General features: G+C 36.1%; 1 long non-coding RNA gene across 1 annotated transcript in view; it reads left to right on the forward strand.

Moving 5' to 3' along the window:
* Nucleotides 1-1,421: 1,421 nt before the first annotated feature.
* Nucleotides 1,422-14,335, forward strand: part of LOC137616969 (uncharacterized) — a 71,080-nt gene continuing 58,166 nt past the window's right edge. The window contains exons 1-2 of the long non-coding RNA XR_011039532.1: nt 1,422-1,591; nt 12,287-12,399. This is a non-coding gene — a long non-coding RNA (uncharacterized lncRNA). The remainder of the gene's footprint in view (nt 1,592-12,286; nt 12,400-14,335) is intronic.

Consider the following 14,335-nt stretch of genomic DNA (forward strand, 5'->3'; position numbering starts at 1 on the left):
ATTTATTCAAGAAATTGTTTATTGTAAAACTAATGTTACATATTGTAATGTTTTTTTTTTTTTTTTGGGGGGGGGGGTATTACAGTACAGTATCTGCAAGGCTCTAGTAGAGTAATGGATTTAATTGAAGTGTCATTGTTTGTGAATGTCCAGTGATGTCTTTGTAACACTTCAAATATTTGCTCAATGCTTGCTGTTTTATTAATTTAAATGATTTTTCCATAAAAAGCCTGCATTTGGTCATACCAGAACAGTGGTTTAACTTCCATATATTGCAAAATTCGAATGGTGGTTTCCTAGTAACAAATCTTGAGAAGGTTATTAGAAGGATACCGCTAGTGTAGCCCCAGTCAATTAAAAGTTCTGCTGCCATTAAATTGCTGAGAATTTATTTATGATTACTGTTTTATACTTCCATTCAATCATAAGTTGCTAGTTAGCTTTTCATCTGAAGAGAATGTGATTGAACCTGTAAGGAATTATTATGAGTTTCCTAAAATTTAGTATTTTTGTAAGAGTATGAAAGGCTCTTGTGTGAGAAATAAAGTAAATTAAATTGCATTCAGGAAAATCTCGTTGCCATATTTGTTTTGCATTATTTATTTTAATATTTTCAATGCTTTCCATAACTCTCCCATACTCAACTAGTAAGTCATTTTAAGGTAAATGGGAAGTGTAAATGACAATTGCATGGGAGATTCATTAAGAGATTTAAGTCATTGAAACTTGATGCCTTACCGCTTCATTTTTAGAAAAGATCATAACAAATTCCAAGAGACTTTGGGTTTTACAAATTTATGAAAGATAGGATAAATCTAAATCTTAAAAAAATGATGCGTGAAGGACTTTCCCATAATAATAAATTTTATATTATAAATTGAAGGTAGGAAGAGAATCACTTTTAAAGAAGAGCAACTCTAAGAAACGCTTTAGAACAATGAAGTTAGTGATAATGTAGTTCAATTAGAAAGGGGTAGCAGGTGATTAGATATTTATGAACAAGTTATATGTAAACTTAAAATTATTTTTATTATGAATAAAATAAAGCCTTTGAGAAGCTGGGGATGGAAACATAGACTCATATATATTGATAAGGTTACATGCCAGTGTTTTAAGAAAGAAATGAACAAATGAGTAATTTGTAGTCTGTGGCTCAAGTAACCCAGACTTTTGTTTTAAAGTAACCCTAGTTCTGAAAAAAAAAGAAATGTAAACTAAAGGATAACTATGTTGTAGATATGTAGTAATTCTCGGCATAAAAAAGTGCAAATTTTTCATGAAAGAATGGTAATTATCAAAATAATTTTTTTTTTAAATGATAGTACTTATGATTTTGTTACTTGCCTCTAGGTCACATTGCTTATATCTATTAGGCGTGAGCTTTCAATTTTTAACAAAATATTTTTTTTTTACATATTCTCTCCTCTGGGGATCATCAGTGTTCCCTCACCCAGGGGAGAAGTGCCTAGTATTCTTACGTTTGGCAATTACCCCACCTCTTGGTCCTCAATATCTGAAGTAGACAAAGACCTCCATTAATATATAAACCACTTTAAGTGGGAAGGAGGGAAGGCCATCAAGTAATCTAAAGGTAAGTATCAAAATATTAAACATTATTATTAGATCTTTTTATGAGTCTCACCTTTAGTTCACAAGGCTGATTACATTTATATTCGGTAAAGATTTAAAAATAAAATCTGATAGTGAAAGGATGTGCTCTATCAACACTTTTGTTTAACTTAGTACTGGGATGGATAATGCAAAATTCGCCTCCTCCCAGATTACCCATCCAGCTGGATAATAGCATTATAGATGGGCTTGGATATGCCGATGATGTGGACCTTTGTAGAGAACATTACCTATCATCGAAGAAACATAAGTACAGTTTAAAAACAATGCAGAACGTACAGGCATGAAAATAAACAATGCAAAAACTAAGATAATGGAGGTTTCAAGAACACCAAATCTAGTTGGAGATGTGGATCACAACTGGAAGCAGTATCCACATTTAAATATCTTGGCTCCACCATAAAGTCACACAACATGATCCATGAAGAAGTTAGACTAAGGATTGCAGCAGGGACAAGATGCTCATGGGCACTCGATAACACCTTAAGATCCAGAATTTTATCTAGGCCCACAAAAACACAAATGTATACAACTATTATCCGTCTAGTGGTCCTATACGGATGTGAAACATTGGCACTCACTAGGTAGTTTGAAAATAAATTTGAAATTTTTCAATGCAGTATCTTGAGACGGGTCTGGGGACCGGTTTGGGATGACGAAGCTGGAGAGTAGCACAGGCACCACAATCATGAATTAATAGCTCTCTCAGGACTACCACCTGTCTTCAATGTTATTAGATCGCAGAGACTTCAATATGCTGGACATATTGCTAGAAGGGAGGAGAGAAGGCTGATTAGAAGAGTTATGTTTGGTAAACCCATAGGTACCAGACCAAGAGGAAGGCTTAGAAACAGATGGATGGATAATGCAATTGAAGATTTGGACATCTTGGAAATAGACCCTAACGAGTGGATGGAGCTTGCGGAGGATAGGGCTCTCTGGAAACGAACGGTCAAAGTGGCAATGGATCAGCCTGGTCCGAGGCCCCGGGAGTAAGAGTAAGATAGTGAAAGGCAATGTGCGTACACGTTCGGCTACCTTACCGTTCTAAAAATTATGGCCAAATTTTCTGCTTACTCATTATCATCTCAAGGTTTCTTTTCTATATAATTCAATTTAGAATCAGAATACTATTTATGTAATAAGATCAATCAATGATAGGAAGAAAGGTTTAGTGAAAATCAGTGATCGCTTTAATCTATGAAAAACATGAACTAGCTTATTTAATAAGGTAGATTATTGCAGATTTGAATACATATCAATCACATGATTATTCCATGAGCAATGGGTTAGGCAAAAACAGCAAAAGGAAATATAAGCTGGAATAACTGGTAAGGGTAGAAGAGACTTTAGCTATGGTAAGCAGCTCTTCTAGGAGAAGGACACTCCAAAATCAAACCATTGTTCTCTAGTCTTGGGTAGTGCCATAGCCTCTGTACCATGGTCTTCCACTATCTTGGATTAGATTTCTCTTGCTTGAGAGTACACTCGGGCACACTTTTCAATCGTATTTCTCTTCCTCTTGTTTTTTGAAGTTTTTATAGTTTATATAGGAAATACTCATTTTAATGTTGTTACTGTTCTTAAAATCTTATATTTTTCCGTGTTTCCTTTCCTCACTGGGCTATTTTCCCTGTTGGAGCCCCTTGGCTTATAGCATCCTGTTTATTCAACTAGGGTTGTACCTCCGTAAGTAATAATAATAATACAAAGACTCCTGCATGCCTTCCTAAATGTTCATAGCCAGATAAGACATGAATATTCCTGAATAGAATATTCATCCTTGTCAAGATTCTTGGAGATGATGTGTCCTGCCATGCTAATGGTATTTTTAGCTTTATTCCAGAAGCAGGTTTTCTGAAAGATATTTAACTTTTAACATGACATCTTTGCTTATATGGTTTTAATTGAATATTTTTTTATTTTCTATTTACAATAAACGATATCGGCGTTAATGACTGTAGATGTCAGGATGCCAGAAAACCTCAAATTAATCAATCAATCTTAAATAAAATGTGCCTAGGTATTTGTTTAGCTAAGGGGATAAGTGTGGCCATGTATATGCCTTTACTGACTCATGTTCAGAGAGAGGCCTATGGTCTGGGGTGTTGCTTTAATCCTTTGAAGTTCCATTGATGGGGTCCTTTAATGTTCAGTTGAAGTCCCTTTAAGCATTCATCTTGGTGACGCTTTTTAGCCCAGATTCTCAGCAATGACGTTAGATGGAAGGTCATCTTTGTGAGACCTTTTGATGTCATTCTGATTCACTAAGGGGGCTCTTCAGAGTCAAGAAACCTAGACTTCTGTAGATACTGATTCCAGAATGTCACTGCCAACACTCCTAGTCTTCAAAAGAGGATGTGGAAGAAAAAGGGAGAACTTAGGTACAGCTATAAACTTGATGGGACAAGAGAGGAATGGTAGCTCCTCTCACAATGATGGCTGGAGGTCAACAGGGTCGTTTGAAATTGGGTACCTCCTCACTTGGCATGCGTAATTCCAACAGGTGAAGGAACGTCTGCGTAGACCTTAAGGTGCCACGTAGGATCCAGAAATCTGGATTAATCTCCTTGTAGAAGCAATTGTCTTTAGAGGTGTCTATGAAGAATATAAGGATTAATCATTTGTCTTCAGGGACATGTACCTATGTTAACAGGAGCTGAAGTGTGAGTTATGCAACATGAAAGGGTGATGAATGAATTAGATGTATAAGGACTGGATGTTTAAAATATTATCAAGAAGTAACAGACAGCCATTCCAAGGAAAAATGAGGGATATTAATGACTATTTATCATATTTGGACCATCAACGTATTGTAGAATGGATGAAAAAATCGAAAGAGATGGGTGACTGAAATTCATACTAGAAAAGGGTAAACAAAAATAGGAAAAATAGATAAAGATTAAGATTGAAGAGAATCTTCACACACTTGAGGTGAAGGGAGGTTTAGGCAGAGGGAATGAGCAGAGTAAGTGAAATGTGGTATGAGGTGTTCGTAGAGTTCTACAAAATTTCCTGGAATAAGGCACATGCCTTACTGTGCACAGCTCTAGTGGGTTGTCTTTGGTGTGCCTCTGCCATGGTTGAAGAGGAGGTAAAGACCCATTTGCCAATTAGTTGAACTGACCAGACTGCTGATCTTCTGAATTAGGGTCCAGAGTCACGAGTGAAGGGCCTGTTAGTAGGATTGCTTAAATCAATTAAGTAGAGTTGAGGAGCTAGAGAAAGGTTACGTCAGTAAAGTAGGTGACTTGTGGTCAAGGTAGTACCAGTAGGGTCATTGACATCAATGTAAACTAATTGTAGATTGTTGATAAAGCATTTGGCTTCTCTAACTAAGGAGATTGTTATTATTATTATTATTATTATTATTATTATTATTATTATTATCATTACTACTAGGTAAGCTACAACCCTAGTTGGAAAAGCAAGATGCTATAACCCTAAGGGCTCCAACAGGTAAAAATAGCCCAGTGAGGAAAGGAAATAAATAAACTATATGATAAATAATGAACAATTAAAATACAATATTTTTAAGTAGTAACAACATCAAAACTGATACAGTGTTTCATATATAAACTATGGAAAGATTTATGTCAGCCTGTTCAACATAAAAATATTTGCTGCAAGTTTGAACTTTTGAGGTCCTCCCAATTCAACTACCCGATTAGGATGATCATTCCACAACTTGGTCACAGCTAGAATAAAACTTCTAGAATACGAATTAGTATTGAGCCTCATGGTGGAGAAGGCCTGGCTATTAGAATTAACTGCATACCTAGTATTACAAACGGAATGGAACTCTCCGGGAAGATCTAAATGTAAAGGATGATCAGAATTATGAAAATTCTTATGCAACATGCATAACAAACTAATTGAACGACAGTGTTAGAGATTAATATCTGGATCAGGAATAAGAAATTTAATAGACCCTAATTTCCTGTACAACAAATTAAGATGGGAATCAGCAGCTAAAGTCCAGACAGGAGAACAATTCTCGAAACAAGTTAGAATGACAGAATTAAAACACTTCTTCAGAATAGATTGATCACTGAAAATCTTGAAAGACTTTCTCAATAAGCCAATTTTTTGTGCAATGGAAGAAGACTCGGACCTAGTGTGTTTCTCAAAAGTAAATTTGCTTTCGAGAATCATATCTGAAATTTCAAAAGTGTCATATAGAATTAAAGAAACATCAATGCTGAGGAGCCACTGCCCTTGACCTACTTACAATCATACTCTGAGTTTTGTTAGGATTCAACTTCATGCCCCATAATTTGCACCATGCACTGATTTTAGCTAGATCTCTATAAAGGGATTCAGCAACCACAGATCTACATTCAGGAGATGGAATTGATGCAAAGCATGTAGAACCATCTATATGTGTAACAAGCTTGTTTTCTAGGCCAAACCACATGTCATGTGTTTTTAGTATGAAAAGTAATGGGCCAAGAACACTACCCTGAGGAACACCAGATATCACATTCCTATACTCACTCTGGTGCCCATCAACGACAACTCTTTGTGTTCTATTACTTAAAAATTCAATAATAATGCTAAGAAACAACCCACCCACTCCCAACTGTTTGAGTTTGAAAACAAGGGCCTCATGATTAACACTGTCAAAGTCATCACTAAAATAAAGGCCAATCATACAAACTTCCTGACCACAATCAAGGAATTTCTGTACATCATTTGGAGAATGTAAGAAGGGCATCACATGCTACAAGGCCCTTACGAAAACCAAATTGGAAACTACGGAACAGATGATTACCTTGAGCAAATCTAGTAAGAGGTTTTGCCAAAAGATGTTCAAAAACTTTAGATAATATAGGAGTTATGAAAATTGGGTGGTAATCAGTTGGGCTTGAGCTACCACAAACTCATTTGCTTAGTAGAGTAACATTACCAATTCTCCAACAAGTGCTAAAAGCTCCTCTTCTTGCTAACTTGCACAAAATAACAGATAACTTTGGAGCTAAGAAATCTGCAGTCTTTATAAAAGAAAACAAAGGAAAAATACCATTTGGGTCTACATCTCCATAAGCATCAAGGTCCATTAAGAGGGCTTTAATTTCACGAGATCAAAAAGCTAAACTATTGTAGTTAGTTTAGCCTCAGGACAACAGGAACGAGGAAGATCAATTTTCTTATTACTCTACTTACTGTCAAACGCATCAGCCAAAGGGTTGCCTTTTCCTTTGGACAGTGAGTGACAGAGCCATCTGGTTCAAGTAAAGGAGGAACTGTTGCATCTACACCAAAAAATGCATATTTAAGGGTAGTCCACCACTTAAGTTCCTGAGTTGTACCAGAAAGGGTTTCTTTTATAGTTAAATTGTGTTCCTTTTCAGTTGAAGCATAAACTCTCTGAGCAAAAGCTCTAAGCTGAGTATAGTTATTCCAAGTCAAATCTAGTCTGTTACCTTTCCAAAAATAATTGGCCTCTTGCTTCTCCAAATAAGCACGTCTGCAAGCATCATTAAACCATGGTGTGTCCTTCACTCCGTACCTTGGCACACGAGAAGGGATACACCTATCAATTATGTTGACTAGATTCTCATTCATAGGGACAACAGGATTAGCACAACTATACAATTCCAGCCCAAAATATCACTTAAAATCCCATTCCAGTCTGTTTGAGATTTCATATAAGTCTTATATGAGTATGCTACATCAGGGATAGGCTGCTCAGTCTTCACTACTAATGGAATCAAGGCATGATCAGATGTCTCAACTGAAGAACCAACCTTACCTGTTATAACGCTAGGGGAGTCGGTGCATACGAGGTCCAAGCAGGTACCAGACCTGTGAGTAGCTTCACTTATGATTTGCTCACAGCCTGATCCAGAGGCAGAGCCTAAAGCTCTTAAGCCATGGCAATCGGTAGGAGAAACAGAATTTATCCACTCCCTATGATGACCATTGAAATCACCAACGAAGACAAAAGAGGTCTGTCTATCATCTTCATTTATCTTATCCATAATGGTAAGAAGACAATCGAAGATAGAATCATCCATGTCTGGATTTCGGTAGATCGAACACAAATAGAAGTTGTTAATGCCTGCCACAAAATTTGTTTACCTGAATCTCATGACATCTACATTCATAGCACGACTAATGAGATACAGGGTACATAGTCATATTATACACCGCCATTCCCCTGGTCCTAAGAATGGCTTCCTGATTCAAAATTATTGTCTTCTTAAAACCAGTTACAAGGAGCTCAGATGAGTGCCTTATATTTCTGAGCACAAAAGAATATCATACTGTCTTGACGCAACTGTTAGGTCATGAATATTTGCATGGAAACACGAATACTGTAATACAGTAGACGACATTGGCGAAATGAAGGATGTACTGGTCTTGACAGCATAAGAATTAATGGTAATAAAAAAAGAGACATCATACTTAAAAACTAAATTAACAAGAATGATAACAATAACAATACTTAAAGAAATATAAATAAAGTGATTGATCAAACCCATAGACTATGGAAAAAAGTTGGAAAAATTAGTCAACATGGAGGAACCAATACACCATGCAAGACTAAATACCCTCCAGGATAGCCACATCAACTTAGGGGAGGACATTAAGAATGGTTTTGAGAAGAAAAAAAAAAAAACATAAGGAAAAGACAACCTCTTGATAAACCACCAGGCATCCATAGCCCTTTTCTTAAGCCTTCCCAACACACCATTTAAAAAAAAAAATAAAGAAAAAAAAATAAGATAGAATAATGTGTCTGAGTGTACCCTCAACCAAGAGAACTCTAACCGAAGACAGTGGAAAACCATGATACAGAGGCTATGGCACTACCCAAGACTAGAGAACAGTGGTTTTATTTTGGAGTGTTCTTCTCCTAGAAGAACTGCTTACCCTAGCTAAAGTCTCTCTTCTACCCTTGTCAAGAGGAAAGTAGCCACTGAATAATTACAGTACGGTAATTAGCCCCTTGAGCGAAGAGGAATTATTTGGTAATCTCAGTGTTGTCAGGTGTATTAGGAAGGACGTGAACATGTAAAGAATAGGCCAGTCTATTTAGTGTATCTGTAGGCAAAGAAATAATGAGCCGTAACGTGAGAGAGGGATCCTATCATTATTGTCTGGCCAGTCAAAGGATCTAATAACGCTGTAGCGGTAGTCTCATTGGTTGGTGGTGCCCAGGTCAACCTACTACCTATCATTGGAGGGATAAAAATTATCAATAGCTTTATATGAATTAAGTTTGTTGAAGCCTACTAAGCTCTCGTAAAATCCTCCTTGCCATGGGGCATGTGTGATGAATTTCCATGTGACGTTATGAGGTTATGTAAAGCCATCAGTAACAGAAGGGTGCTTAAAAGCCACTCACGAATGGCAGAGGCAAAGGATAGTGACATTGCTCTAGCAAGCAGGACAATACCCTAACAAGCAAGATAATGCCCTAGAGACTGGCCGTATATCATATGATCAGTGCCAACACCCCTCTCCACCCAAGCTAGAACCAGGGAGGGCCAGGTATTGGCTGCTGATAGATCTATAGGCTCCCCCAAAACCCCCCCATCCTTAGCTCACAAGGATGTTAGGATTGCTAACACTAAAGGAACTTGTACAAATTCAACAGTAGTTAAGGAAGTACTGAAGTAACTTCTAAAGCTACTTTTCAAGTTTTGGCATAGGTAAAGAGCATGATGTAAGCAGTATGTACATTAGAGTGGTAAATTCTGAAACCTACTATGCAATCCAAACCAATTACACAGAAGGGGACCTCAGCATTAAGGTGGTTAGGGTGAACCGTAGCCAGAAGAGGCATAGGAGTTGGAGGGAGGGCTCTGAACTCTCTTGCATTGAACTCACTGTCTAAGAATTTTCTTAATTTGTTGATGCAAATGAATGAGAGGTGTTGCAGTGAAGCAATAGGTTATGCCAGTGCTCAACAATAAGCTTTCAAAGTGCAAAGTGGTGTTTTAACAAAAGGGAGTTTTCATAATGAAATTCCTGTGGGGCTTTACTGAGACGGGAATGTCCTTTTAGAATACCTCTTTCAACATGAGGATTTCTATGATCAAGAAATGCAAGTAGGAAGTCTTCGGCTTATGACAGCCTCAAGGTACTAAGATTCACCATTGTGAACGTGCTCTCATAATATACATGAATAATCATTGTAACTTGATTTCTATTTACAATGTTTGGTTTGTTGATACAATGAACTAATTGCCGCCGGGGAGAACAGTTAATACCATCATTTGATCTTGGAGTAATGCATTATGTGTTCCTTGACTATCAGTTTGCCATCTTCGTGTATGTATGTATTCAGAATTTTGGGGCTGTTAATATTTTGGATATTTTTATGCCATTTTTTTTTTTTTTTTTTTTTTTTAACTTTTCATCATGTCTGGTAAGCATAGTGGGAGTCTTCTAATGGCAGCGCTTCCCAGAAAAAGAAAGCCATTGCAATAAAACTGAAAGTAAACATAGTGAAGCAAAACAAAAATGGGGAATAAAGGTAAGGAATTGTAATATGTATTATTGTCTACTAGTACTGTATTACTGTAGTGTAGATACATTACTATTTTGTGTACAAGTATTTGTATATACAGTATAAGGTACAGTAATTTATGAATTGTAAGGGATTGTTTTCTCTTATTTTAAAGTGGTTTATACATATGAAGTATATATATATGTATGTACAGTATATAAAATCCAACTGACGACAAAAATCAGCCTACGACACATCGTAAGAACGCATCTCGTTTGTAACTCGAGGATCTATTGTACCTCAGAATTGAGTGTGGTGGGTTACCTTGCAATTTTTAAAGAATATTAGGGTAACTACAAGCTTGGGAAGTTCTATTCCTAATAGTAAGGAATTTCCATGGAAATTTACTCAACAAATGGGAAATTTGAATTTCGTCTATTTACAGGTTGTGTGCATAAGTGCTGCATGCATACCTTCTAATTGCCCTGTTAAGGGAACTGTAATGAGTGAAAATGGTTCTGAAATTAGTGGCAACTGCACCATAGGGACAACTTTAGTTTTCCCTGAAGGTGTAACCTTTTGAAAATAAAAACAGCAATGACAATACTTGAACACTGTATATCAACTGTAGCTCTAGGCCCAAAAAAAGGTTTTGAAAAACTTTTTCAGCAGTTTTACTATGCGACATGGAGCCAGCTACTAATCCTTCATGAGCTAAATAGACACCTGATGACAAAGAGCTTTAGGAACAACCAGTTGCCCAGTTCTATTTCTTTATACAATATGTATCCATGTTTTATTTTCAAGTTTCTCCAAAGTTCGGCATTTACTCTGTTCCTTCCCTCAAATTTCTATATCTAATATTTGAGAATCAGGCTGAGTTAAAGGAATCACCATTTTATTATGCTTTACTGCATAATGTCATATCTGAACTACCATTTGTGCTCCCTCTTCCATTAAATCGCCAATATCTAGAGTGTTTTCATTATTAATCAAAATTTTTAAATTTCCATTTAATGAATCCAATAATCTCAATCTTTGAGACTCTCGTCAAGGAATCATTCCTTGCAATATATCCAACAATTTTAAACAGGCCACAACAACTTTAACCCAATCTCTGAAAATTTCACAATTAATGCAAATTCTAACCATGGAAAACATCTTAGAAATCCAAGGATATCAAAAACTATTTTTTTTTAATAACTTAAAATTTCATAATATATTTTTGGTAACATTGACAATTATATTCTGTATCTAGCATAACTTCAACCTTCTTATATAAAAGCAAAGCATTACTGTTAACCACAGATTCACCACATTTTAATTCACTATTAAAGACAAAATTAATTTTACTTTGTTTAAAAGATTGTGGATTCTTAGAATAATTGAGCCTCATATGATCTTGTTCACCAAAAAAGAGAAAAGTTAAGGGCTTTCTTTTTTTCTCTGATCACTTCTCTCTTATGGAAATACAGGTTTGTTTCTTTTTATCATCTTGATATTTTACCGATGATCTACGAGTACAATACTCTTGTGCCTATGAGCACCTTTAGCCAATTCAAGACCTGTTAAACTTCCATTCCTTTTTATAAGAGTCTCAATTCATAATGACAGCTCTCAATTAACTGATCATCAATAAGTAACTCTCAGAAAAAGAAATAGTTTTTGGTAACAGAGCTCAATGTTACCCATCTATCTAAATATTACTCCCTTCTTGATACAAGTTGCATGTAAGATTTCATCCTTTACGCTACTTTCATGGAACATCCTCATATAGCTCTCTGCATGAACATGATAAGCATGTTACAAATCTTTTTTTAAACTGTGATATTCCTCAAAACTTTCTTTGGTGGGTTTTGCATACACTTTCAATGCTTTTCCTCATAAAAAAATTCCTAATTGAATAGCAAAACCAGATTCATCCAATCCACAAAACTGCTAACTCCTTGAATCTTCTCAAGTATGAAGCTATATCAAGTTTATCTGAATACACAGGATGTATAGGCATAACACTATGCCCATTACCCTTGCTATCACAATCCTCATCACTAGCCATTTCACCCACTTTTATTTTAGCTAAAGCTATCTCATGTTCTCTTTCATTTACTCCTTCAGCATGCTCTCCTTTGTGTCACAAATTCCCAGCAACCCATTCATTCCTTTACTGAATATCTGCTATTTGTTTCCCTATTTCAGCCAGAGGTAAATTTTGAAGCTTGGCTTAACTGTAGGATGTATGCTAAATCCATTCTTAAAGGTATTCACAAGTACCAAAGCAGTGTCAAACACTTAACGCTTGTGCTTCACAGGTATGTAGATTTATCTTCACTATTTACGTTTATCTGTCTTAAATATTTTGATTTAACCTTTGCATGGTTTTTACAGTTACCCTCTTCTATTTTGTAATACTTATTTATACTTTGTATGATTATTTTTCTCCTGTTTTCTAATTTTATTGATTGCCAACCTATGCTTATGACAACAACAAAGTTATATTTCCTAAACAAGTCTTTGAAGTCTGTTTGAAATGTTTGATGGTTATTATTTCCTTAAGCATTGTATTTTATGATAAATTATTTGCTTATCTTGAATTTAAGCTGTACAGTATACAGGTATTAGAATTTATATAATTTTCATTTACATCTGCCTAATTTCAAGTCTGTGTTAGTTAAGAATTATAAGATATGACATGCATTTCCCCTTTCGATTTTCAATTTCACTCAAATATTGTATGTGTGAGATAGGGTTAATGATTAGGTATATTCCTAGGAGCCGCAAGATTACTGCTCGTATTCTTTATAAACACCCTTCAAGATCTATGCTTCTGCAGAGAGATTAATCTTGATTTTTCGATCCAACATGACCCCTCAAGTACTGGTAGGCTTAAAAGTCCTATGCATTGCCAACTTCATTTGTCTGAATACAGGACACGAGCTAATGCCCAGCTGAAACAGGCCCATTCAAGCTTCAACCAATGTTTGTTCCGGCACCAGAATACAAACCTTACACTCTTTATTAGGGAATATACTTTTGGCAAAGCTGAAACTAGCCATAAGACTTTTAGCAATGTAGTGGTTTGTGGACTGTGGCCAGAGGTACCACCCAAACTGCCTAGTGTCCAAATGCTGACCACACTCCAACGTTCACTACACAAAAAGGTAAAACGGTGGAATACCCAAAAATCTAGGTAACAGGTCAAGAGAACGGAGCACTGGGCACCATCCCTTGACTTTATACTGAGCAAGAGGACCCAGCTAATGATGTAATTGCATAATATTATTCGGAGGCAAGCCGATTAAAGACAATATTTATGTAAGGACAATATTTATTGAGGAAACAAAAAAAATTATACAAAGAAAAAAGACAAAATTAGTGGCTGAGAATGGGACATTGCAGGGCAAGAAAAAACTTAGTTTCTAAGAAAAAAGGAAAAAAAAAGTTTATTTCATCCCTGAGAGAAAAAAAAATAACAGACTTATTAGAAACAAATTCAATAAGAAAAAAAAAACAAATAATTGGGTCGACAATAACATTTTTTGTCAAATTTGAATGAGCTTGCGTCAAGATCAAAGGGATTATAAAACAAGGTTGTACATCGGACCGGAATCTACATTCTCACCTCTACATCAGAAAGACAAAAATATTGTAATAAAAAACCAAGCTTACAATCCTCACTGTTACACCCAGAGGGGACGGCTAACTTCCGTATATTAACTTCCTAAAATTATGCTACAATCATTTTCAAAGTTTCCAGCTGGCGGAACAAGAAATCATCAAGGTTAATGGAGAACCCCACCACATTACAGTCCAAGATCCCCACAGTAAGTGAACAGAGTCTGGTAAAAAAATCTCTGAATATATATTCAACCGTGGGGTTTTCTTCCACTGAAGTGTCCACTGCACTAATAAGCTAAGAATTACCCATGTTAGAAAACTATAAACTAAGTGTTCACCAGCTTAAGTCAATATCACTTTCAAAAGCAGAGGGGAGTCCATAACACTCCCACCGCCAATCTTTAACAGGCTCTCTTTAGTTCATCAAGTCAGATACTTTACACAGGTACCTACTTTTGACAGTCTTCACCAGGCTGACCAGTGACGTAAACAGGTGCTGGATTGTACAAGGTTACTTCTATTCTAGTACCTCTACTTGTCTGACTGCAAGTCTAGTTAGTCTCTTCAAGCCCTACAGGGAGTAGGGCGTGCTGCAAAAAAAGGAATATCATTAGACAAGGTTGAAGGACC

This window comes from Palaemon carinicauda, chromosome 23, assembly GCF_036898095.1.
Source record: "Palaemon carinicauda isolate YSFRI2023 chromosome 23, ASM3689809v2, whole genome shotgun sequence".
Classification (NCBI taxonomy): Eukaryota; Metazoa; Arthropoda; class Malacostraca; order Decapoda; family Palaemonidae; genus Palaemon; species Palaemon carinicauda.